Genomic DNA, 27,154 nt, shown 5'->3' on the forward strand with positions numbered 1-27,154 from the left:
TTTTGAATCTTGATTAATATTTTGTTAACGTAAATTAAAAAATCATTTTATACCAAAAGCGTATTTTTTAAAATTTTGTTTTATAATTATTGCCTAAATCATTCAGTATTCCCAGACGGTCACCCATTCAAGTACTAACTGAACCCGAGATTGCTTGACTTCCGAGATCGGACGAGATCGGGTACTTTCAATCTGGTATGGAGATAGGCAGAATAATGTTTTGAATCTTGATTAATATATTGTTAAGGTAAATTAAAAAATCATTTTATACCAAAAGCGTATTTTTGAAAATTTAGTTTTATAATTATTGCCTAACTCATTCAAGCCAAGAAAATGTTTCGAAGAGCAGAAAAATGTCGTGTAAAATAAAAGCCTGTAAGCTTATTTTTTCTTTTGGAACTTCCTAATGGATTACATACTTCTAATTCGTCGCAATAAAAGTGCAGGCGAAGCATATTTTTATCTCCCTTGAAATATTTATGATTTTTAAAAAATAAGCCATCTGTGAAATCATAGAAATAGTTGCACCCTCGAGACGGTAAAATGTGATTGGATGGAAGGTTGTTGCATATAGCTTGCCAAACATCACTGTGCCTAAGAAATTCTTTGACTGTATCAAGAATGGGAATGTATTGATATGTTTCATTTACCTCTAACTGAATTTGCACAGGTTCAACGTAACCAATGGATTTACAGTAACTGTCAAAAACAGTGTGATTTTGAATATTTTCCCATGCAGTCATGAAGCATTCACTATCGAACAAATACTCATCTTTGCCATGAATAAAATTGATGTTTGCTCGTAGTAAGTTTTGGTGAAAAACAGTTACAAATGCAATTATATCTTGCATTATACATCTGTAAGTTGAGTCCGGCAATACATAATGTTCTTTCATTTTTATGCACATTTTGCAAAAATTTGTAATCAAGTTGCTTTTATCCCAACTATCTTCTTGTTCCGGTATTTCTTGCACTGGAGATAATTCACAATTATCTTCTACCTCTGTAGGAGGATCATCATGAACCAGCAATAAATCCGGTGAAGCAGATTGTAATGGCGTCTCGTTGGTATTTCTAAACACTGATCTGTGCATTCTATGTAAATGCGTTTTATAGCTTCCCCGAGTAGAGTATATTCTTCCACAGTCGGATATTTTGCAACGAAATACTCTATATAAATGATCCAGAAACTCACGCTTTGGTACAAGTTTGCTACAGTTTGCACATGGGCAAGGTAACGAAAATTGCGCCATGAAATAACCAGACACTTACTACTGTTGTTAAATTAAACCTAACAAACAGAAACAATTATGGTATTAAAAAGAAAGTCAACCCATGGCATTCTCTACACGAAACACATCTTCTTACAATTCGCGCGCGAAACGGTACTTATTTAACGCTTGACCAATTTTACCTGCCACATAGAAGTTGAGGTATTGCAAAACCAGCGTTATCGAGCACGTAGTGGTCATATTTGACTCATATAGATTCTTTTTCGTCGAACAGTTGTTCTTGTTGTTTTTTGGGCGACTTTTTCCGCACTTATCTCAATTCTTAATTCTAGCATTTATTCTTTAATCTCTTGATTAAAATCAAATCATATTGTATATTTATAATTTTTAGACTAAATTTTTTAGATTTAAAACCGCGTGTGTGCACCGAAGCGTAGACGAGCATCGTTTTCCTATCGTTATATCTTCGGTATAAACACCGTGTCTCTCGTTTCTTCTTGTACCTATTTTTACTAAATTTGTACCTATTTTTACTCCTGCAATTGGTTATATACGTGTGGGCGTGCATGCGGTTTTCTAAATTTGCACACACAAAAAAAGGTTACATACATCAAGGTTACAACTATATCCCAAAACATACATACCGAACAATTATTCAGGTCGCAAGATGACATACAGGGTGGCTCAAACAAATAGATGTTTACAGATACAAAACGGCAGCCCACTTGGACTCCGATAGCAAAAAGGAATGCAAAAAAATTGTTTCCCGCAATCCAACTAGGCGCAATTGTGACGTAACACACAACATAAAAGATAACTTTCACAGCCAAACTGCAAGCATTAAACATGTTACAATCCTGAAAAGAAAAGATAAGAGAGTTATGTTATATGCGCGCTAACTCCCGCTGCGAACGAATTCGCATGACGATAAAAAAAAGAAACGAAAAAAAATAATTTGTAAAAATTAAAACCACCCTATTGGAGATGAATTTGCAACCTAATTAATAAGAACAGGGTGGGACGGACTACATTTAGGTAAATAGGTGGAAATATAACAACACTAAGGGTGGAACTGACGAGGAAGGTTGAAATTTACCCCCCGACAGTGAAAATTTCCACCCTTCTGAAAAATTTTCCACCCTTACGATTTACAGTGTAGTCGTCGTGCGGTGAACTAGTCGTCGTGCGGTGAACTAGTCGTCGTGCGGTGAACTAGTCGTCTTGCGGTGAACTAGTCGTCTTGCGGTGAATTGTTCGCGATGAATTTTCCGACGATGAATTCACCGGACACCCACACGCTTGACTGAATTCAGTTAAATGCTACAGCGCGGTGTCGTATTGAACACCGGTATGAAAAGACGGCGCGCTAGTTTGAGTTCGGTTTTATTTGGTAAACTGTAACGCACATATTGGTATTATTTGTACATCTTAGACAGTTGCCTCTAAGTTTCAACAATAATGAATTGCTGCATACACGGCTGCGTGTATACGCACAAGTAAGGTTGTCGTAACAGCCCAGACGGTCACCCATTCAAGTACTAACTGAACCCGAGATTGCTTGACTTCCGAGATCGGGTACTTTCAATCTGGTATGGAGATAGGCAGAATAATGTTTTGAATCTTGGTTAATATATTGTTAACGTAAATTAAAAAAAATCATTTTATACCAAAAGCGTATTTTTCAAAATTTTGTTTTATAATCATTGCCTAACTCATTCAGTATTCCCAGACGGTCACCCATTCAAGTACTAACTAAACCCGAGATTGCTTGAGTTCCGAGATCGGACGAGAACGGGTACTTTCAATCTGGTATGGAGGTAGGCAGAATAATGTTTTGAATCTTGATTAATATATTGTTAACGTAAATTAAAAAAATCATTTTATACCAAAAGCGTATTTTTGAAAATTTTGTTTTATAATCATTGCCTAACTCATTCAGTATACCCAGACGGCCACCCATTCAAGTACTAACTAAACCCGAGATTGCTTAACTTCCGAGATCGGGTACTTTCAATCTGGTATGGAGATAGGCAGAATTATGTTTTGAATCTTGATTAATATATAGTTAACGTAAATTAAAAAATCAGTTTATACCAAAAGCGTATTTTTGAAAGTTTTGTTTTATAATCATTGCCTAACTCATTCAGTATTCCTAGACGGTCACCCATTCAAGTAGTAACTGAACCCGAGATTGCTTGACTTCCGAGATCAATAATCATTGCCTAACTCATTCAGTGTTCCCAGACGGTCACCCATTCAAGTACTAACTGAACCCGAGATTGCTTGACTTCCGAGATCGGACGAGATCGGGTACTTTCAATCTGGTATGGAGATAGGCAGAATTATGTTTTGAATCTTGATTAATATATAGTTAACGTAAATTAAAAATTCATTTTATACCAAAAGCGTATTTTTGAAAATTTTGTTTTATAATCATTTCCTAACTCATTCAGTATTCCCAGACGGTCACCCATTCAAGTACTAACTGAACCCGAGATTGCTTGACTTCCGAGATCGGGTACGTTCAATCTGGTATGGAGATAGGCAGAATTATGTTCTGAATCTTGATTAATATATAGTTAACGTAAATTAAAAATTCATTTTATTCCAAAAGCGTATTTTTGAAAATTTTGTTTTATAATCATTGCCTAACTCATTCAGTATTCCCAGACGGTCACCCATTCAAGTACTAACTGAACCCGAGATTGCTTGACTTCCGAGATCGGGTACTTTCAGACGGCACCCATTCAAGTACTAACTGAACCCGAGATTGCTTGACTTCCGAGATCGGACGTGATCGGGTACTTTTAATCTGGTATGGAGATGGGCAGAATAATGATTTGAATCTTGATTAATATATTGTTAACGTAAATTAAAAAAATCATTTTATACCAAAAGCGTATTTTTGAAAATTTTGTTTTATAATCATTGCCTAACTCATTCAGTATTACTCATTCAGTATTCCCAGACGGTCACCCATTCAAGTACTAACTGAACCCGAGATTGCTTGACTTCCGAGATCGGGTACTTTCAGACGGCACCCATTCAAGTACTAACTGAACCCGAGATTGCTTGACTTCCGAGATCGGACGTGATCGGGTACTTTTAATCTGGTATGGATATGGGCAGAATAAAGATTTGAATCTTGATTAATATATTGTTAACGTAAATTAAAAAAAATCATTTTATACCAAAAGCGTATTTTTGAAAATTTTGTTTTATAATCATTGCCTAACTCATTTAGTATTCCCAGACGGTCACCCATTCAAGTACTAACTGAACCCGAGATTGCTTGACTTCAGAGATCGGGTACTTTCAATCTGGTATGGAGATAGGCAGAATTATGTTTTGAATCTTGATTAATATATAGTTAACGTAAAAGCGTATTTTTGAAAATTTTGTTTTATAATCATTGCCTAACACATTCAGTATTCCCAGACGGTCACCCATTCAATTACTAACTGAACCCGAGATTGCTTGACTTCCGAGATCGGGTACTTTCAATCTGGTATGGAGATGGGCAGAATAATGTTTTGAATCTTGATTAATATATTGTTAACGTAAATTAAAATAATCATTTCAAACCGAAAGCGTATTTTTGAAAATTTTGTGTTATAATCATTGCCTAACTCATTCAGTATTCCCAGACGGTCACCCATTCAAGTACTAACTGAACCCGAGATTGCTTGACTTCCGAGATCGGGTACTTTCAATCTGGTATGGAGATAGGCAGAATTATGTTTTGAATCTTGATTAATATGTTGTTAACGTAAATTAAAAAATCATTTTATACCAAAAGCGTATTTTTGAAAATTTTGTTTCATAATTATTGCCTAACTCATTGAGTATTCCCAGACGGTCACTCATTCAAGTACTAACTGAACCCGAGATCGCTTGACTTCGGAGATCGGACGAGATCGGGTACTTTCAATCTGGTATGGAGATAGGCAGAATTATGTTTTGAATCTTGATTAATATATTGTTAACGTAAATTAAAAAAATCATTTTATACCAAAAGCGTAATTTTGAAAATTTTGTTTTATAATCATTGCCTAACTCATTCAGTATTCCCAGACGGTCACCCATTCAAGTACTAACTGAACCCGAAATTGCTTGACTTCCGAGATCGGACGAGATCGGGTACTTTCAATCTGGTACGGAGATAGGCAGAATACTCTATTGAATCTTGATTAATATGTTGTTAACGTAAATTAAAAAATCATTTTATACCAAAAGCGTATTTTTGAAAATTTTGTTTTATAATCATTGCCTAACTCATTCAGTATTCCCAGACGGTCACCCATTCAAGTACTAACTGAACCCGAAATTGCTTGACTTCCGAGATCGGACGAGATCGGGTACTTTCAATCTGGTATGGAGATAGGCAGAACTATGTTTTGAATCTTGATTAATATTTTGTTAACGTAAATTAAAAAATCATTTTATACCAAAAGCGTATTTTTTAAAATTTTGTTTTATAATTATTGCCTAAATCATTCAGTATTCCCAGACGGTCACCCATTCAAGTACTAACTGAACCCGAGATTGCTTGACTTCCGAGATCGGACGAGATCGGGTACTTTCAATCTGGTATGGAGATAGGCAGAATAATGTTTTGAATCTTGATTAATATATTGTTAAGGTAAATTAAAAAATCATTTTATACCAAAAGCGTATTTTTGAAAATTTAGTTTTATAATTATTGCCTAACTCATTCAAGCCAAGAAAATGTTTCGAAGAGCAGAAAAATGTCGTGTAAAATAAAAGCCTGTAAGCTTATTTTTTCTTTTGGAACTTCCTAATGGATTACATACTTCTAATTCGTCGCAATAAAAGTGCAGGCGAAGCATATTTTTATCTCCCTTGAAATATTTATGATTTTTAAAAAATAAGCCATCTGTGAAATCATAGAAATAGTTGCACCCTCGAGACGGTAAAATGTGATTGGATGGAAGGTTGTTGCATATAGCTTGCCAAACATCACTGTGCCTAAGAAATTCTTTGACTGTATCAAGAATGGGAATGTATTGATATGTTTCATTTACCTCTAACTGAATTTGCACAGGTTCAACGTAACCAATGGATTTACAGTAACTGTCAAAAACAGTGTGATTTTGAATATTTTCCCATGCAGTCATGAAGCATTCACTATCGAACAAATACTCATCTTTGCCATGAATAAAATTGATGTTTGCTCGTAGTAAGTTTTGGTGAAAAACAGTTACAAATGCAATTATATCTTGCATTATACATCTGTAAGTTGAGTCCGGCAATACATAATGTTCTTTCATTTTTATGCACATTTTGCAAAAATTTGTAATCAAGTTGCTTTTATCCCAACTATCTTCTTGTTCCGGTATTTCTTGCACTGGAGATAATTCACAATTATCTTCTACCTCTGTAGGAGGATCATCATGAACCAGCAATAAATCCGGTGAAGCAGATTGTAATGGCGTCTCGTTGGTATTTCTAAACACTGATCTGTGCATTCTATGTAAATGCGTTTTATAGCTTCCCCGAGTAGAGTATATTCTTCCACAGTCGGATATTTTGCAACGAAATACTCTATATAAATGATCCAGAAACTCACGCTTTGGTACAAGTTTGCTACAGTTTGCACATGGGCAAGGTAACGAAAATTGCGCCATGAAATAACCAGACACTTACTACTGTTGTTAAATTAAACCTAACAAACAGAAACAATTATGGTATTAAAAAGAAAGTCAACCCATGGCATTCTCTACACGAAACACATCTTCTTACAATTCGCGCGCGAAACGGTACTTATTTAACGCTTGACCAATTTTACCTGCCACATAGAAGTTGAGGTATTGCAAAACCAGCGTTATCGAGCACGTAGTGGTCATATTTGACTCATATAGATTCTTTTTCGTCGAACAGTTGTTCTTGTTGTTTTTTGGGCGACTTTTTCCGCACTTATCTCAATTCTTAATTCTAGCATTTATTCTTTAATCTCTTGATTAAAATCAAATCATATTGTATATTTATAATTTTTAGACTAAATTTTTTAGATTTAAAACCGCGTGTGTGCACCGAAGCGTAGACGAGCATCGTTTTCCTATCGTTATATCTTCGGTATAAACACCGTGTCTCTCGTTTCTTCTTGTACCTATTTTTACTAAATTTGTACCTATTTTTACTCCTGCAATTGGTTATATACGTGTGGGCGTGCATGCGGTTTTCTAAATTTGCACACACAAAAAAAGGTTACATACATCAAGGTTACAACTATATCCCAAAACATACATACCGAACAATTATTCAGGTCGCAAGATGACATACAGGGTGGCTCAAACAAATAGATGTTTACAGATACAAAACGGCAGCCCACTTGGACTCCGATAGCAAAAAGGAATGCAAAAAAATTGTTTCCCGCAATCCAACTAGGCGCAATTGTGACGTAACACACAACATAAAAGATAACTTTCACAGCCAAACTGCAAGCATTAAACATGTTACAATCCTGAAAAGAAAAGATAAGAGAGTTATGTTATATGCGCGCTAACTCCCGCTGCGAACGAATTCGCATGACGATAAAAAAAAGAAACGAAAAAAAATAATTTGTAAAAATTAAAACCACCCTATTGGAGATGAATTTGCAACCTAATTAATAAGAACAGGGTGGGACGGACTACATTTAGGTAAATAGGTGGAAATATAACAACACTAAGGGTGGAACTGACGAGGAAGGTTGAAATTTACCCCCCGACAGTGAAAATTTCCACCCTTCTGAAAAATTTTCCACCCTTACGATTTACAGTGTAGTCGTCGTGCGGTGAACTAGTCGTCGTGCGGTGAACTAGTCGTCGTGCGGTGAACTAGTCGTCTTGCGGTGAACTAGTCGTCTTGCGGTGAATTGTTCGCGATGAATTTTCCGACGATGAATTCACCGGACACCCACACGCTTGACTGAATTCAGTTAAATGCTACAGCGCGGTGTCGTATTGAACACCGGTATGAAAAGACGGCGCGCTAGTTTGAGTTCGGTTTTATTTGGTAAACTGTAACGCACATATTGGTATTATTTGTACATCTTAGACAGTTGCCTCTAAGTTTCAACAATAATGAATTGCTGCATACACGGCTGCGTGTATACGCACAAGTAAGGTTGTCGTAACAGCCCAGACGGTCACCCATTCAAGTACTAACTGAACCCGAGATTGCTTGACTTCCGAGATCGGGTACTTTCAATCTGGTATGGAGATAGGCAGAATAATGTTTTGAATCTTGGTTAATATATTGTTAACGTAAATTAAAAAAAATCATTTTATACCAAAAGCGTATTTTTCAAAATTTTGTTTTATAATCATTGCCTAACTCATTCAGTATTCCCAGACGGTCACCCATTCAAGTACTAACTAAACCCGAGATTGCTTGAGTTCCGAGATCGGACGAGAACGGGTACTTTCAATCTGGTATGGAGGTAGGCAGAATAATGTTTTGAATCTTGATTAATATATTGTTAACGTAAATTAAAAAAATCATTTTATACCAAAAGCGTATTTTTGAAAATTTTGTTTTATAATCATTGCCTAACTCATTCAGTATACCCAGACGGCCACCCATTCAAGTACTAACTGAACCCGAGATTGCTTAACTTCCGAGATCGGGTACTTTCAATCTGGTATGGAGATAGGCAGAATTATGTTTTGAATCTTGATTAATATATAGTTAACGTAAATTAAAAAATCAGTTTATACCAAAAGCGTATTTTTGAAAGTTTTGTTTTATAATCATTGCCTAACTCATTCAGTATTCCTAGACGGTCACCCATTCAAGTAGTAACTGAACCCGAGATTGCTTGACTTCCGAGATCAATAATCATTGCCTAACTCATTCAGTGTTCCCAGACGGTCACCCATTCAAGTACTAACTGAACCCGAGATTGCTTGACTTCCGAGATCGGACGAGATCGGGTACTTTCAATCTGGTATGGAGATAGGCAGAATTATGTTTTGAATCTTGATTAATATATAGTTAACGTAAATTAAAAATTCATTTTATACCAAAAGCGTATTTTTGAAAATTTTGTTTTATAATCATTTCCTAACTCATTCAGTATTCCCAGACGGTCACCCATTCAAGTACTAACTGAACCCGAGATTGCTTGACTTCCGAGATCGGGTACGTTCAATCTGGTATGGAGATAGGCAGAATTATGTTCTGAATCTTGATTAATATATAGTTAACGTAAATTAAAAATTCATTTTATTCCAAAAGCGTATTTTTGAAAATTTTGTTTTATAATCATTGCCTAACTCATTCAGTATTCCCAGACGGTCACCCATTCAAGTACTAACTGAACCCGAGATTGCTTGACTTCCGAGATCGGGTACTTTCAGACGGCACCCATTCAAGTACTAACTGAACCCGAGATTGCTTGACTTCCGAGATCGGACGTGATCGGGTACTTTTAATCTGGTATGGAGATGGGCAGAATAATGATTTGAATCTTGATTAATATATTGTTAACGTAAATTAAAAAAATCATTTTATACCAAAAGCGTATTTTTGAAAATTTTGTTTTATAATCATTGCCTAACTCATTCAGTATTACTCATTCAGTATTCCCAGACGGTCACCCATTCAAGTACTAACTGAACCCGAGATTGCTTGACTTCCGAGATCGGGTACTTTCAGACGGCACCCATTCAAGTACTAACTGAACCCGAGATTGCTTGACTTCCGAGATCGGACGTGATCGGGTACTTTTAATCTGGTATGGATATGGGCAGAATAAAGATTTGAATCTTGATTAATATATTGTTAACGTAAATTAAAAAAATCATTTTATACCAAAAGCGTATTTTTGAAAATTTTGTTTTATAATCATTGCCTAACTCATTTAGTATTCCCAGACGGTCACCCATTCAAGTACTAACTGAACCCGAGATTGCTTGACTTCAGAGATCGGGTACTTTCAATCTGGTATGGAGATAGGCAGAATTATGTTTTGAATCTTGATTAATATATAGTTAACGTAAAAGCGTATTTTTGAAAATTTTGTTTTATAATCATTGCCTAACACATTCAGTATTCCCAGACGGTCACCCATTCAATTACTAACTGAACCCGAGATTGCTTGACTTCCGAGATCGGGTACTTTCAATCTGGTATGGAGATGGGCAGAATAATGTTTTGAATCTTGATTAATATATTGTTAACGTAAATTAAAATAATCATTTCAAACCGAAAGCGTATTTTTGAAAATTTTGTGTTATAATCATTGCCTAACTCATTCAGTATTCCCAGACGGTCACCCATTCAAGTACTAACTGAACCCGAGATTGCTTGACTTCCGAGATCGGGTACTTTCAATCTGGTATGGAGATAGGCAGAATTATGTTTTGAATCTTGATTAATATATAGTTAACGTAAATTAAAAATTCATTTTATTCCAAAAGCGTATTTTTGAAAATTTTGTTTTATAATCATTGCCTAACTCATTCAGTATTCCCAGACGGTCACCCATTCAAGTACTAACTGAACCCGAGATTGCTTGACTACCGAGATCGGGTACTTTCGATCTGGTATGGAGATGGGCAGAATATTGTTTTGAATCTTGATTAATATATTGTTAACGTAAATTAAAAAAATCATTTTAAGGTAATGCCAAAATTACACATCGAACATGTAGGAATGATATTACTGTACATATTAAAATCCCTCTACCATATTACTTTAATCTGTCATACTTAGAAAATTTTGGCAACAAATGAAAATGATCTTAATGAGTGGCAAAGAATGTTTTTAGATCAGCAAAGAAAAAATGCAGCAGTTACACCAACAGGCCATCGGTAAGTTTTATATATTATGCAATGTGATACTATTTTGCAACAGGCCAACAACTATATATCATTTTGTTAAATAGTTTTCACCCTGACTAGGTACGTTGGGCTATTGAGCTATTTACAAAATCTCCAGCTGCATATCTACAATTACAGAGAAGCGGAGTTTTATTATTACCTTCACGCGGTACGATTTCAGCTTACAGGTACATGGATCTATTTATACTGTTGGTATTATCTACTATGGTCATGATACTTCAACTTAGATGTACATTTAAAATGTAATAATCTACATGACTAGTAAACTAGCATATGTTAAGGAATATTATATCACCATCACCTGGGTTGAACAAGAAAGCTCTTGAAGAAATGGATAGAGTAATGAAGCAAACTTCGCACCTTGCAGCATATATCACTATGGATGAGAAGAAAAGTAAATGTACTTTTTAACAACCGGGTTATAAAATTTAATGTAATTTTCTTGTTTTTCACAGTCAAAGAAAATTTAGTCATTCGTAATGGGAAGCTTGTTGGTTTTATTGACTATGGGGATCAGCTGGTAAGTAGTGCATCAACTCTAGCAAGTCATATTTTAGGTATGTGTAGCAACTAAATTTCATGCTTTTAAATCTCATTGTTCATTTTAATCCTGTTATTTATTTTATGTTTTTTAGTATTCTACTTTCGTTCAGCCAAAAGTGAAATTTCCATACCCTCTAGCATGATATCCAACCAAGTCAGCAGAAGCTCATGTGCTTGCAGTTATGTTCTGGAATTTACTATGGGAATGCGAGTCCAGAATTGTGCAGATTCATGCTGTGGTCTGTGATAGTCATCCATCAAATAGAAAGTTTTATAAACTAATATGCTCTTCACCATTCAACATTAATGAGCCGTATTTAGCAAATAATCTGTATGATGCAAAAAAAACAATACTGTTATGCTCAGATCCTTCTCATTTACCAAAGGTAAGTTTAAGTAACAAAAAAACTGATAAGTATGCATATAACTGTATGGTTTTTGTATGACAGACTGCTCGTAACTCTTTGTACTCTTCCAAACCTGGTGGTAGCGAGTACATAAACAAAAATGGAAAAGATATTCTATGGAAACAGATACAGCAACTGTACAAACAGGATACTGCATCCATGTTGTTAAAACGATGCCGTGTGCCCACATGGAACTGAACTCTTGCACAAAGGTAAAACTTTTGGTCTATACTTTTATATGTGATATCTTATATTCTTATGATTGCTTATTTGACAGATGAAAGTCAGTCTGGCAAGAGAAGTATTAAGCTGGAATGTAGGACAATGTTTGAAATCTTTTTCTCATGCTGATGGAACTGCTGAGTTTGTATTGTTATTTGCAAGGTGGCTGACAGTGTGAAACATTTAATCAAAAAAATCTCTTACACATTCTGCATCTTAAACAGGTGGTTTGAAATAATGAATTGTGGGCATCGCACAATGTTATTACATCAACAAGTGATTCACGGCTAACTTAGTTGGAAGCAGTGTTCCCTCTAAGCTGCGCAATTGCGCGGCTGCGCAGTGCATGAACCTTTACCGCGCAGTTAATTATGTCTCGCGTACACTGGTTATTTCGTGGATATTAAATTTTATATTTTGACATTGCTGAGTCGGTAAAATACAGTTTGGTACTAGAACTAGATGATATTGTGTTTCTAGTCCCCGTTCATGTCTATTTATTTCGTCCATTGTCACGCGACCGTCCATGCGTGGCAGACTATGGAACCGGGCGATTGTTACGTCACTCAGCTGCCTCGTGTCTCCATTTCGTTGTGTGTTTATGTATTCGTTCTGTTCACCTATTTTGTTTATGTTTATCTTTAATTGTTTACGCTTTTAAGACTCAGTAAACAATCGTTAGCGGTTAATTCGAAATAGGGTTTCCTTATTGTCTAGACCCTGATTGCGCAATGAGAAAAGCGGAGAAAAGAAAATGCTGCGTAGAAAAGAGAAGGGGCAAGGAGTAGACAGTAGACCCGAGAAGCAGCCACGATAATAAAGAAACAAAGATGAGGGAGTTTGGTGTGTGATTAATGCTGCTCGCTTAAATTCGCGCATTTTATTGTTTTGCTGTGGGGAAACTTTACCAGTTGGTAGTGAACTTAGACGAGAGTTGTGCTAGGTAAACAAACCGTAGTAAGTTTGCATTATAGCAAAGATAGTCTGTATATAGTTATTTTGGTAATATAGTGTAGCGGTTTATTCGAGGAAAAACGACTTCTCACCGCGACTCACAAAATAAGAATGCCGAATTTTCAAAGGGCAAGCAACGAGCGCGAAATGTATGAATAAACACAGCCAATCCAGTGTGAACACAAACGAAGGGACAATAAAACTTACGATACACACCACCACCAGGGGGCTCGTCACACTGCCCCCCCCCCAAAAAAAATTTTTTGGCCTCAAAAAATGAAGAGAACATAATTGATTTTAACGAGAAAAACATACCCAAGAGAATTGCCTTCTTAGCGTTAAAGAAATACAACAGTAGTTTTGACTCTACAGCGGGAAAAAAATACAAACGCTACGAGAATACGGAAATATTAACTCTACTGCACCAAATAACAATAATATTCATCGAATCGTCGCGGGCGGGCTCGACTGCGCCCATGCCGAGTTGGCGATAATGTACTTGGAGTTGCTGATTGTTCACGCCCTTATAATGTTTACATATTTTAATTTATAATATTATTTTGGTGTTTGATCGCTTCTAACGCTGCTCGCGGCTATACTTCTGTAAACAAGTGACCTCTTTGCTAAATCCGTATGTTTTTTAATGCGTTTTTTGCATTACTGCTACCTTTTTTAACCAAAATACATGACGTAACAATGGAAAATAATGGTGTTTGTGACGTACAATAAGCTTCTAATTTCAAACGTAAAATGTGAATTATCCGATTCTTCAAATCTTCAATTTGCTCTTCCAATATTAAAACGCACTTATGCAATATGAGTGACTTCTAGCAAAAACTCAGGTCTGACAAAATTTTGGTATAACCCACAAGGAATAAGGAGAGACATTGTAAATTGATACACAAGACCACACTGTGTTAACAACATCTTATTATCAGTTTCATCAACTGCCCATGCATGTGTTCGTCATAATACAGATTATTTAATTTACGCCCTTTAAGCAAAACATTTAAACCATGTGTGAATGTCGGCACCAAATTTTCATCAACAGAAGCACAAACGAATAATCTTGGAGAATTTATACCACAAAAACAAGCACGTGTGGGCGCAATGAAAGAAACTCCCTAAATGCAGTTTCAGTGGAAATAACATTAGTATTAGAAATGATTATTTCATCAGAAAAAAACATCAGTGTTATCTAATTTAGTGGCAAATAGTAAAATAGAAATAAATGGAGCTTTTACAGAAGTAATAAAAATAAAACGAGGAATAAGACAAGGTTGTCCACTTTTAGTATGACCCTCTTTATAATAGGAACTGACATGTTAACTAGGAAAATAAACAATAACCCAAACATTAAAGGATACAAACTAGGCAAAGTAGAAACAAAAATAGAACAATATGCAGACGATTTCACGATTTTAACAGAAGAAAATAATACAATAACAGAAATACAACGGGAACTACAAGACTATCAAAACGCTTCAGGTCAAATAATAAACCTAGATAAAACACAAATACTAACAAACATCTTTGAGCCGACAACTCTATTTGGAAAAATTAGGTGGGAAAATCATATAAAAGAAAACGTCAAAAAATACTTGGAATTGCTTTTAGCTTCAAATAGGAAATGCAAAACAAAAATTGGGAAAAAGCTATCAAAGAAACTGAAACAGTAATTAATACACACACAAAAAGGAAACTAACACTAAATGGGAAAAACCTACTAATTAATACACTCATCATCCCAAAACTTCTGCACCCTGGCAAACACATAAATTTCTTAAAACTACACCAGAATATTCTCATTAAAAAGATCTTTAAATTCATTTGAGCACCATCAAAATTCGAGAAAATAGAACGTAAGAAATTATACACCAGAATATTCTCATTAAAAAGATTTTTAAATTCATTTGGGCACCATCAAAATTCGAGAAAATAGAACGTAAGAAATTATATCTATTAAAAGAAGAAGGTGGAAGAGCCATAACAGAAAAAAAAATAAACTAATTAGTGCAAAACTAAGCAGAATATCTGAACTAACAAAATTAGAAAATATAGAACAGTTATGGCACGAATGGTCACGCTACCAACTAGGATCAACCATGAAATTAATAAATGAAAAACTATATAGTAATGCGCTTCGGAATACATCACAACCAAATTCTCTATATAAAGTAATCAGACACAATTTTTTAGAATTAAAGAAACAAAACTTTACATGGGAAAGTAGTAAATTAAAACCAATATATAGAGCACTACAAAATCTAACAACCTTCGAAAATACAATAAAGCATGAAGGACAAATTATCCCATGGAAAAATATAAATTGTGTTACCAAAAACATTAAACCCTTTTTTACAAATATTGAGCGCGACATAAACTATAAGATTGCAAATAAAGCTTTTTTCTTTGGAGATTTTTTTAAAAAATTTGCATCCAATTACTATAACGGCCAAATTCAAATAACAAATTGCAAATTCTGTAGGGAAAACAAAGACAATCTATTACACATAATGACTGAGTGCAATATAATTCAAAATCTATTTTGGAAAATAAGTAAATACGGATCAAAAATCTTTAAATATAAATGCGATATTGACAAAAAACTTATTTTATATAACATCCCACAAAGCAAACAAGAAGAACAAATTGGACTAATCAAGTTGGTAACAATAACAAAAATGGAAATTTTAAATAGCAAAACAAAACTAGATCGTGAAAACAAATACATTTGGAATAATAAAGAATTTATAAAACATAGGTTATGGGTAGTCAAAACTAAATTCAAAAAATTTATTCAAAATACCAAAAAAACAATTGGCAAGACAAAAACATTTGAAAAACTGCAATTAAAAGACTCAGATGATAAAAAAATAACCTCTCCACTCAAACAGGCTTATCGTGGCAACCCCTGGTCGCACAGGTTTACTTACTTCCTATTGATTTTACATTGTACATTCGCCCCATTTGTATGTATGTGTGTGTGTGTAATATCGCTGCATGTACTGCAATGATGAGGTCGCGACTCCAATTGAATTTCGATTCATAAGATTCATTACTCTGAGCAGTTAAAGAAAAAAAAAAAAAAAAAAAAAAGATTAAGTGTGGGTTCTTCTTCAAACAAGAAAAAATCGGTTCTTTTCAGAACCCAGAGATATTTTCAGATTCAACAACGAAGCGATCAACCCACTACAGCAAGATCTTGGCGACCAAATACACCTGCAGCCTCCCGTCGACTCTTCACCACCTGCGCACCTCCCTCCGACTCCAAGCGGCAGACAGTGGCACCACCAGCACTCCAAGGGTCCACAGCCAGAAGAGTGCACCCCCCACTGCTAGGAAGAGCTAGGCATTGCCCGCTGTGGGCCTTGTGCTGGCTGTCTGCCGCTGATTGGCACGTTAGGTAGTGTGCGCTGAGCACGATAGGGAGGCTGCTGAAGCCGAGGGACCCGCGCCGGGGACTTTAGGACTTTAACTAAAATCTGTAAATCTGTGACTTTAACTAAAATCTGTAACACTAAAATTGGAATACTGGATTACTATTGGATTACTACTGGACAATAACCTGATCTACAACAACCAATTGGATTACAGAACCAAATTACAATCTCAACTACAAACAAAAAGTGAGTCCCCGGCCGGGTTTGTATATTACCCAATTACTGTTTTTACAATTTTAAAATTTTATAGTATTTTACGAATTTTTCCGCCCCGCTAGCAGCAAATTGGCACCCCCCCCTAAAAAAAATAGATAACCCTCCACCACCTAAACCCCGGTCACCCCCTCAGAACTAATTGGAACCCGGATCTTTTCCCTCTATCAAATTTTCGGTTCAGTTTGGCTTAATTACCTAAAACCCGTCTTTATTTTATCCCTTTATTGTCCCTTAAACCGAATTATTCAAATTGAAATCCGGCCAAATTGCCTTGCTGATCCACCATTTTTGTTTTTCTTATAAAAGTAAATTTTTCAACAACCCAAAATCATAAAATTAAAACTGTTATCTGATTAGTCTAAATTCTGTTATTGACAAAACCTCCATACCAACCTTAATCTTATCATTATCTTCACCCAGACTGCTCAATCTAGTTCTTTTTTTCTTTTCAATCAATAAGGAAGGGTTTTCTTTTGGTCTGTTGTTTTATTGTTTATCGTTGTAATAGTCTGTTGCCCTATAGTTTTCCTTGGCTTATTTCTGGTCTACTCTAGTTGGTGCCTCTAAAATATAATCATATCGAAGAGTGCTAGCGATTATCAATAATAACTCACCCACCAGTACTGCTGTGCACCCACGCAGCACCACGTCTGCCATCACGGACACCCCTCCAATTGCCGCTTTCTCTGCTATAAATTAAAAAACCGGAAATTTACAATTATTAATAAGGCCCTAACATATTCATGCCCTCTCCCCCCCCCCAACCAACTACTTTGCCGTTTGTGGTCGTGCTCCCTCACGATCTTAAATAAACCTCTTTCAAGCGTGCAGCAGCTGAAACGGCACATGGCGACGGCTCACAAGGCCAGAGTCATGTTCCAACTCAGGTGCTCAGAGCCCGTTGCCACTGCGGAAACCCTCCAATTGGCAAAGGGCCACTGGGCATCTTGCCAAGGGAAGCGAACACTCTCTTTCCCCCAAGGGTGGGCGCATTTCGCCCACTCCACCTGCTAATCTACTCTCTACTTCCTTAACAATCTCCCTTTCCAACCTGCTCCCTTCCAACTCTCCTCTCCAAGCTCCTCCCCCCAAAGTAGCACCCTCGTCCCTACGGCCTGTAAAGCTCGAGTCCCCATTCCCTCTTTTCTACGCGGCGGCTGTGAAGTCACCTTTTTCATCATCCCCCCCGATAATTTTTATAGACCTTACTTCTCCTACCCCCTTCCCCGATCCTGGGAAGGTCGTCCCTTCGACCCGTACCAGCCCCCTTTACGCTTTGCCTTTCTCGACCAGTCGCTGGTCCAATGATTTCCTGTGAGGACCACAGCGCCCCCCCCCCTTCCGTTCGCTCGAGCTTTCCCAGTCCTAACTCCCCAGCATCCGTAAGCTCCGTGGAGGCGCACTTGTCTGACTTGTTAGACAAAGTGTCTTCCGGAGAACTGCGGCCGCTGTCCCCCACCCTGCCTTCTTCAGGCTTTTTTGAGCCTCTGTTGCCACCCACTCCCCCTCCCCAACCTACCCCCGTGGCCGAAAAGGCATCTCCTTCATGCCTTTCCTACCAACCCTGTAGAGGTTTAAAAACCGCGTCCACCGCACGGCCCTGCCTCACAGAGGGTTGGCTGCGACGCGGACCGAACGGGGCCTTTGCTGAACCCTAATTATCAGCCAAACCTCCCAGAAGAAAGGACGCGCGAAGCGTGCGTCCTACAATCGTGGTGCGGCGAATCGAGCGATGAAAAACCGCAATTCCGGTCATAAGGATTTCGATCCCCGGCCGGTAGCAGGCCACAGTAGTGGAGGTGGCACCGAGCTCGGTTCGCGGCCAGGATACCGTAAGGGCGCACGTCTTCGTGCCGACTTCTGGAGGGACATGAAAGGGTCAGTCCGTAAGGTACTGGATGGTTCGAAAGGTGACCGTCGCTGCGGGATTCCCCTCGATATCATAGAGCGGAAATTTCGCAGTGATCTTGCCGCCGACGCAGAAGTCCGGCAAGTATCCATGCCCGGCTGGATGGACCACAGACGGTACGCGGCCGGCGCGACCCCGTCCCTAGTAACCCAAGCTGAAACGGATGTTGCCATCACCAGTGAGGAAGTTGAGGCGGTCCTCAGTGGCCTAAACGTTCAGTCCGCTCCGGGCTCGGATGGCCTCTCTTATCGATTTTGGAAGGGCCTCGATCCTAGTGGTCGATTGTTGTCGCGCCTTTTCGAAATCGTTAGGAGGCACGGTCGTATTCCGGGCGCGTGGCAGACTTGTAGCGTCACCCTGCTCTGCAAAGATGCTCAGGGGTCCGGCATGAATGCTTGCTCGAAGTTCTTCGGCACTTCGATGCTCCCCATTACTTGGTTGAACTCGTGAGGGATGTTTACACCGGTGCGACCTGCCGTGTTAGATCTTCGGCTGGTGAGACCGGTGATATACCCTGTGATCGAGGTCTCAGGCAGGGCTGTCCCCTGTCTGGCATTCCCCAACCTGGTAATGGAGGTGCTAATATCAGGGCTCAGTGCCGGGAATGATGGCTACCGGATGGCTTGCTTAGGTGGAGTGCTCACTCAAGTCCTGGCCTACGCTGACGATTTGGTGGTAGTCACGGAAAATCGTGATCAGATGCTACGTCAGCTGGGTGTGTGTGAGGAATTCGGCCGTTGGGCAGTCCTTGCATTCAATCCCCGCACCGGATCCCAGCTGATCAAGGATTTCCGTGCAAGGCTCCAACGGCTGTTTACATCGTTCCTCACACCACAGCAGAAGCTGATCGCTCTGAAACGGTTTCTGCTGCCAAGTCTTAGCTTTCATCTGAGGGTTCGTCCGATTGCGCGGTCTGAGCTGATCGCGCTCGACCGTCGCGTGCGCGAGTGCCTTAGGGTGGCGTTTCGCTTGACCAAGCCCTCCTCGTTTCAGGCTGTGTTTCATACACCGACTGACATGGGTGTCCCGTCGGTATGCAGTAAGAGCAGCATACTGACGATTGCCCAGGGGTTCAAGATGGTAACGTCACCCGACGGCTTCGGCGCGCGTGAAGCTCTACGCCGCTAAATTTCGCGGCCTCACTGAAGCAGGTCCTCCGGACTGGGCGCGTTATCTATCTGGTGATGACGTCAAGGGGAATAGCACTCGCAAACCCGGCGCTAACCTGCCTTCTGGCCTGTGGACTCGCGTCCGCTGTGCCAGCAGGCAGTTGGGTGCTGTGTGGCGCGTTTGCCCGGAAAACGGCATTACTGTCCTGGTGCAGTGGAAGGAGCAGTGGAAGACCGCTGCAGCGCATATGGCTTATGCCGATGCGAACCGCTGGGCGAAGAAGCCGTCGGTTATGGAACCTCATACATACTTCTTTGCATTGAGGGCGCGCTTGAACCTGTTACCCTCCAGGGTTTTAAGAGCTATTTATAGCAGGGACCAACACCCGGACATTTCATGCCGACGTTGTGGTGCGTCAGTTGAGTCCCTCCCGCATGTACTAAAGGTTTTAAGAGCTATTTATAGCAGGGACCAACACCCGGACATTTCATGCCGACGTTGTGGTGCGTCAGTTGAGTCCCTCCCGCATGTACTAAACCATTGTCCTTCCAATATGAGCATGATACTCGGGAGGCATAATTTGGTACTGCAGGAGGTTCTGAACGCGGTATACAAAACCCAGTTCAAAGAGATATCCGTTGATCGAACGGTCCCCGAGCACATGTCGGCGACAGGTGAGGCCTTGCGGCCTGACATAGTGGCACGGCGGAATGACGGTTCCGTCGTGGTCGTCGACGTGGCTTGCCCGTTCGATCAAAAGGCTAACTTTGATGAGGCGGCAAAGCGGAAGCTCCCAAAGTACGACAAGCTTTGTTGCAATATCGCTGCCTCCGAAGGGAAACCTGTGCCGTGTCATACGATAGACGTGGGCTCCTTGGGGAGCCTCGTGGAGGGTCTGTCCACCTCCCTCCGGGCTTTGGGAATAACCGGCCTTGCTCGCTCTAGGCTCGTCAGGAAACTGGCGGTGCTTGCCATCAAGGGTACCCAAAAGATTTGGTGTTCTTGGCGAGCTGCAGTCCCGGCAGAGTAGGCGATATCGTGAGCTCAACACCGCTTCAAGATTTGACGAGTTCTTCTTGAACCGATCCCCAACGGCAACGTACTCGAAATTTAACGACCACATGGCGGCGCCACTGATCCTTCAGTCATCCGTGCTATGAGGGCTCATAAGGGGAACCGACTCACCCAATTGCAAGTTGGCGTGGGGGCATTCACATTTGGAACTTTTGATGAGAGAGCTCAAGAATGCCCCGAGCTGCTGCCCTGTCCCCACGCACCGTTTTTCTTGCAAATTTCATGATTTCCACAGAACAAGGGACGGGGCCAGGAACTGAACTGTGCTTTCACTGTGGCCAGGGCGCGTTACCAGTTTGTCAAGTTTGGCGGGGCCTATCACGCTATTTTGGTTTCACAATCATTACAAATAAGCGAGCGGCCCCCCTTTTAATCAATTTTACAATTTTAAATCAGTGCACTTCAGGGCGCGTTACCAGTTTGTCAAGTTTGGCGGGGCCTATCACGCTATTTTGGTTTCACAATCATTACAAATAAGCGAGCGGCCCCCCTTTTAATCAATTTTACAATTTTAAATCAGTGCACTTAACTTTTACGTGTTGTGTTTTTTTTCTAATTTTTTACACATTTTTTAATTTTATAATATATTTTATATACACAACACTATTTTTGTACACCACGTCGGCTGGATTGCCCGTCCCTAGTAACCCAAGCCAAAGCGGATGTTGCCATTACCAGTGAGGAGGTTGAGGCTGTCCTCAGTCGCCTAAACGTTCAGTCCGCTTCGGTCTCGGATGGCCTCTCTTATCCATTTTGGAAGGGCCTCGATACTAGTGGTCGATTGTTGTCGCGCCTTTTCGAAATAGTTAGGAGGCACGGTCGTATTCCGTGCGCGTGGCAGACTTGTAGCGTCACCCTGCTCTGCAAAGATGCTCAGGATGACGTTCAAGGACGTGGAAAACTGGAGACCGATCAGCATCTGCCGCACTTTGTACAAATTGTAGGCGACTGTGATCGCCAGAAGTATTCAGACTTGGGCAAAACAGGGCGGGGTGCTCTCGGCGCCCTAGAAAGGGTTTATGCCAGTTGAGGGTGTGTTCCAGCACGTCTTCATGTTGGATACCGTCCTTTCCGACGCCAGGCTGAGGTGCAAGAATCTTTTTGCCGTTCTTCCTTGACGTTCGGAATGCGTTCGGAAGCGTCCGGCATAAATGCTTGCTCGAAGTTCTTCGGCACTTCGATGCTCCCCATTACTTCGTTGAACTCGTGAGGGATATTTACACCGGTGCCACCTGCCGTGTTAGATCTTCGGCTGGTGAGACCGATGATATACCCTGTGATCGAGGTGTCCGGCGAGGCTGTCCCCTGTCTGGCATTCTTCCTTAGGTGGTAAGCTCACTCAAGTCCTGGCCTACGCTGACGATTTGGTGGTAGTCACGGAAAACCGTGATCAGATGCTACGTCAGCTGGGTGTGTGTGAGGAATTCGGCCGTTGGGCAGGCCTTGCATTTAATCAACGGAAGTGTGGCCTGATCGGCTGTAGGTCGTTGCGGGAAGGGAGGTCGCACTGGCGGATCCTCTGCTCCTTAACGGAGTAGAGAGATCCCCCTGTTGCGGCCCGGTGAACACTATAAAAACCTTGGCGCCATGACTGGCGTCATGAGTGTTCCCCGCTACGGATCCCAGGTGATTAAGGATTTCCGGGCAAGGCTCCAACGGCTGTTTACATCGTTCCTCACACCACACCAGAAGCTGATCGCTCTGAAACGGGTTCTGCTGCCAAGTCTCAACTTTAATCTGAGGGTTCGTCCGATTGCGCGGTCTGAGCTAATCGCGCTCGACCATCGCGTGCGCGAGTGTCTTAGGGTGGCGTGTCGCTTGACCAAGCCCTCGTGTCAGGCAGGCTGTGTGTTTTATACTCCAACTGACATGGGCGGTCTGTGTGTCCCGTCGGTATGCAGTGAGAGCAGCATACTGACGGTCGCCCAGGGGTTCAAGATGTTAACATCACCCGACGGCACAGTGTCCGCGGCGGCTTCGGCGCGCGTTAAGCTCTACACTGCTAAATTTGGCGGCCTCGGTGAAGCAGGTCCTTCGGACTGGGCGCGTTATCTATCTGGTGATGACGTCAACGGGAATAGCACTCGCAAACCCGGCGCTAACCTGCCTTCAGGCCTGTGGACTCGCGTCCGGGTGCGTGATTCTGTGATTACCTCCCCGAGACCGGCGGAAGCTCATCAGATCCCTCCACGATTGATCTAATCAGCAGTGGAAGGAGCAGTGGATGCAGCACCCCAACCAGGGGAAGACCGCTGCAGCGCGTATGGCTTTTGCCGATGCGAACTGCTGGGTGAAGCAGCCGTCGGTTATGGAACCTCATACATACTTCTTTGCATTGAGGGCGCGCATGAACTAGCGGACGGTTGTCTGCAAGGGCAGCACCCGAAAGGGCCAGCTTCGCTTAGATGCTGGCAGCTAATACACCAGGAATAGCGTTTAAAAGGCCAACATGCCTTATGTTTAGAACGAACAAGCTGATGTCACTAAGCGAGATAATATTTCTGTTAAAAGAGGCAGGTTTCTGTTTAAAGAGGCACGCTGCCTCAGGTAGCCCATGACTCGCAGGAGGAGGCGTTAACTGCTATGGAGAGCGAAACAACCGCTGCTCGAAGAAAGTGAGCTTATCCCAGCCCTGGTGACGTAAGGAACACTAGAGCCAAGTCGGCTAGCGTCGGTGAGAAGAAACTACCGGTAAACTGCCCTCGGTGAAGCAGGTCCTTCGGACTGGGCGCGTTATCTATCTGGTGATGACGTCAACGGGAATAGCACTCGCAAACCCGGCGCTAACCTGCCTTCAGGCCTGTGGACTCGCGTCCGGGTGCGTGATTCTGTGATTACCTCCCCGAGACCGGCGGAAGCTCATCAGATCCCTCCACGATTGATCTAATCAGCAGTGGAAGGAGCAGTGGATGCAGCACCCCAACCAGGGGAAGACCGCTGCAGCGCGTATGGCTTTTGCCGATGCGAACTGCTGGGTGAAGCAGCCGTCGGTTATGGAACCTCATACATACTTCTTTGCATTGAGGGCGCGCATGAACTAGCGGACGGTTGTCTGCAAGGGCAGCACCCGAAAGGGCCAGCTTCGCTTAGATGCTGGCAGCTAATACACCAGGAATAGCGTTTAAAAGGCCAACATGCCTTATGTTTAGAACGAACAAGCTGATGTCACTAAGCGAGATAATATTTCTGTTAAAAGAGGCAGGTTTCTGTTTAAAGAGGCACGCTGCCTCAGGTAGCCCATGACTCGCAGGAGGAGGCGTTAACTGCTATGGAGAGCGAAACAACCGCTGCTCGAAGAAAGTGAGCTTATCCCAGCCCTGGTGACGTAAGGAACACTAGAGCCAAGTCGGCTAGCGTCGGTGAGAAGAAACTACCGGTAAACTGCCCAAAGTGCAATATGGAAGGAATCACCACAGAACAATCAGAAAGTTACTTCTGCTGGGCCCACAGAACAATCAGAAAGTTACTTCTGCTGGGCCAGCAACGAATTTTTGATATCCAAAGTGTGCTGCGGAAGCGACCTATTCCTCACAAGCTTCGATAGTGAAACAACTGCATGTCCAGTATGCAAGGAAACTATGCTACTGATGCCGTGCTGTAAAACGGTACAACCGGAAGATGGAGCATACGAATGTGCGAACTGCCAAAGGTACTCCACACATTAAATGCAATCAATTTAACGATTTTCTTGCAAACCCTTAGGTAAAGCTTGCACTAACGCTAAATGCAATTCCAGTATGCAAGGAAACTATGCTACTGATGCCGTGTTGTAAAACGGTACAACCAGAATACAGGTTGGAAGATGGAGCATACGAATGTGCGAACTGCCAAAGGTACTCCTCACATTAAATGCAATCAATGTAACGATTTTCTTGGTAAACCCTTAAGTAAAGCTTGCACTAACGCTAAATGCAAATGTCGCCTAATCCACTGCGACTGCGGAAAAAGGTATATCAAGGAAATAGAGCCGCAAACATCATTTAAATGTAGCTGTGGTTTCGAATATGAACACGATGTTGATATTGGTGTTAGAAAACTTTAATAACAACTTTCCAATGACTGTAAATTTTGCAACCTTTAATGTAGCAGGCCTAAGAAATGACAAAAAACGTAAACTATTTTTCGCTATTTACAAAACAAACGATACTGTAACTTTTTTTACAAGAAACGCACATTGCTCGAGAGGGAAAAAAAACTGTGGGAAATGGAGTGGCAAGGGGAAATTCTGTGGGCCAACGGTACCAACAACAGTAGGGGGGTAGCAATACTGTTTTTATTGCAAATGTAACAAAAATGAAGATATGTGCTGGATTAGACATTGATTATTCAAAATATTTTAATGAAGTTGTTCTACATTCAATGAAGTGTAAACCAACACCATTTGGTGAGAAGGTTTTTAGCAAAAAGGTATAGTTTCAGTTTAGTAAGGATCTTTCAGGGATGTTTTATGCCTTTATCAAATATTACAACACAACAAAAAATTGCAAGGATAGATTCATTTTAGAATATAGAAAAAAGACCCATAATTTGCATTAAATTGATGTTTTTATAGGAGTACAAAAAATTGCAAGGATAGATTCATTTTAGAATATAGAAAAAAGACCCATAATTTGCATTAAATTGATGTTTTTATAGGAGTACCTGTTGTTCATGGTATTGATAATCACTGCGGGAGCTGTGTTGCCATGAATGCTAAGTTAAGAAAGAAAAAACAGGACAAGGAAAGTTATGAGAATCAAACCAAGAACATACCTTTGAAAAGGATTTCAAGTTCGAATTTGTCCAATAGAATAAAATATACAATTAAAGAAAAAAATATGATGTTAGTACTGTATATATATATATATATATAATAATATCAATTATCAATGTATATCAATAATATCAATTATCAATGTCAAATTATTTCAGAATACAAGATCTGGAGAAAAAAGTGGCTGATTTACTTTTATTACACTTTTTATACTATTGTTGGTTATTTTCAGTACAAAGTCAAGGGAAAGTTGATGTGATTTTCATCAATTGTTTTGGTCCGAACAGAAAAAACTAAACAAGCGCGAAAAATAAAGGATATCGATTCCATCCCGAGTTAATGAGGTTTATATTTATTTTTGATAAATTACAAGCCACACTTACAAGATATTCCTAATTGCTGTTTAGATATGCGTTACTTCTTTATTCGCATAGTCGGAGAAGCTACTGCCTTTTAAAAGATTCCGGTATTCTTAAGCTACCTTCAGAAAGAACCCTGAGGAAGTACAGGTGTGTTTCTAACACACTGTAGCTAACAACCACTTACAAAAGTATTTAACAGAAATAACATGAAAAATGAAAGTGGAATCAATATTGATCTTTTAAAATCTCTGCACACTCCTGGTTCGATTGAAGACCACGATCACCAAGTTTCTGTTGTTTTTGATGAAATGTCCATTAAAGGTAACAAAGATTGAAGTTGGTTTGTGCAGTACTGACATTAGTGCTATATATACCGGTATGTAAATAAAAAAAAGAATTTGGAATAATATTACCTACAGCTTTATAGCATCCAGCAACCTCGTCACATGGCCACTGGCTCAATTTACGAAAAGGGACATGTGCACCTATTGCTACCAATATTAATAAAAATAACCATTTTATTTTCTCCTCCGTTTACATGCCAGGTGACGACGGAAATGCCCCTCCTCCTCAGCTGGTGGAAGAGCTGATCACCCATTGTGAACTGAACAACACCAACGTCATTATTGGCACGGATGCCAACTCTGATCATACTTTCTGGGGAAGTACCGACTGTAACAACAGAGGAACTGCACTCCTAGAATTTCTGATGAGTTCCATGACAGTGTGCAACACTCCAAGTCGACAGGGAATATTCCACCCACCCTTCACACTACAGAAATGTTCGAAATACCACCTGGGACAAGTATGTAGTTCATCTGGACACGTCTCTCTCCGGGATTCCTCATAAGCTTCCGAAGTACTCCATGGTAGTGGAGGAGGGAGCTATCTCATCTGCGTTTGAGTGTTCATGCCGCCTGGTAATGAGATCCTCGACTCGCTGACAGAGCTGGTGGTCTGCAGAGCTAACTTCATTGCGAAAGTTGGCAAAGCGCTCACACAAGAAAGCTCCAAATCTGCTTCAGATTGGAGTGCCCGAAGGAAGCAACTCGAGCCTACAAAGCGAAGATTCGATCAAGCA

General features: G+C 40.4%; 2 non-coding genes and 16 pseudogenes across 2 annotated transcripts; 1 reads left to right on the forward strand and 17 right to left on the reverse strand.

Annotated features, from left to right (window-relative positions):
• Nucleotides 1-90: 90 nt before the first annotated feature.
• LOC149723056 (5S ribosomal RNA) lies at nucleotides 91-209 on the reverse strand (annotated as a pseudogene).
• Nucleotides 210-2,936: 2,727 nt separating this feature from the next.
• On the reverse strand, nucleotides 2,937-3,055 carry LOC149723057 (5S ribosomal RNA; annotated as a pseudogene).
• Nucleotides 3,056-3,155: 100 nt separating this feature from the next.
• Nucleotides 3,156-3,264, reverse strand: LOC149723058 (5S ribosomal RNA; annotated as a pseudogene).
• A 187-nt stretch (nucleotides 3,265-3,451) lies between these two features.
• Nucleotides 3,452-3,570, reverse strand: LOC149723059 (5S ribosomal RNA). Its single transcript, XR_016387080.1, has one exon. It is a non-coding gene; the product is annotated as a 5S ribosomal RNA (ribosomal RNA).
• A 99-nt stretch (nucleotides 3,571-3,669) lies between these two features.
• On the reverse strand, nucleotides 3,670-3,778 carry LOC149723060 (5S ribosomal RNA; annotated as a pseudogene).
• Nucleotides 3,779-4,460: 682 nt separating this feature from the next.
• Nucleotides 4,461-4,569, reverse strand: LOC149723061 (5S ribosomal RNA; annotated as a pseudogene).
• A 285-nt stretch (nucleotides 4,570-4,854) lies between these two features.
• Nucleotides 4,855-4,963, reverse strand: LOC149723062 (5S ribosomal RNA; annotated as a pseudogene).
• A 99-nt stretch (nucleotides 4,964-5,062) lies between these two features.
• LOC149723063 (5S ribosomal RNA) lies at nucleotides 5,063-5,181 on the reverse strand (annotated as a pseudogene).
• A 100-nt stretch (nucleotides 5,182-5,281) lies between these two features.
• Nucleotides 5,282-5,400, reverse strand: LOC149723064 (5S ribosomal RNA; annotated as a pseudogene).
• Nucleotides 5,401-5,499: 99 nt separating this feature from the next.
• LOC149723065 (5S ribosomal RNA) lies at nucleotides 5,500-5,618 on the reverse strand (annotated as a pseudogene).
• Nucleotides 5,619-5,717: 99 nt separating this feature from the next.
• LOC149723066 (5S ribosomal RNA) lies at nucleotides 5,718-5,836 on the reverse strand (annotated as a pseudogene).
• A 2,727-nt stretch (nucleotides 5,837-8,563) lies between these two features.
• Nucleotides 8,564-8,682, reverse strand: LOC149723067 (5S ribosomal RNA; annotated as a pseudogene).
• A 100-nt stretch (nucleotides 8,683-8,782) lies between these two features.
• Nucleotides 8,783-8,891, reverse strand: LOC149723068 (5S ribosomal RNA; annotated as a pseudogene).
• A 187-nt stretch (nucleotides 8,892-9,078) lies between these two features.
• Nucleotides 9,079-9,197, reverse strand: LOC149723069 (5S ribosomal RNA). The gene has a single exon (XR_016387081.1). It is a non-coding gene; the product is annotated as a 5S ribosomal RNA (ribosomal RNA).
• A 99-nt stretch (nucleotides 9,198-9,296) lies between these two features.
• Nucleotides 9,297-9,405, reverse strand: LOC149723070 (5S ribosomal RNA; annotated as a pseudogene).
• Nucleotides 9,406-10,086: 681 nt separating this feature from the next.
• On the reverse strand, nucleotides 10,087-10,195 carry LOC149723071 (5S ribosomal RNA; annotated as a pseudogene).
• Nucleotides 10,196-10,480: 285 nt separating this feature from the next.
• On the reverse strand, nucleotides 10,481-10,589 carry LOC149723072 (5S ribosomal RNA; annotated as a pseudogene).
• Nucleotides 10,590-11,353: 764 nt separating this feature from the next.
• On the forward strand, nucleotides 11,354-20,964 carry LOC149723073 (uncharacterized; annotated as a pseudogene).
• The last annotated feature ends 6,190 nt before the right edge of the window (nucleotides 20,965-27,154 follow it).

The sequence above is a fragment of the Ciona robusta genome, unplaced genomic scaffold, assembly GCF_009617815.1.
Source record: "Ciona robusta unplaced genomic scaffold, ASM961781v2 AP042751.1".
NCBI classification, from domain to species: Eukaryota; Metazoa; Chordata; class Ascidiacea; order Phlebobranchia; family Cionidae; genus Ciona; species Ciona robusta.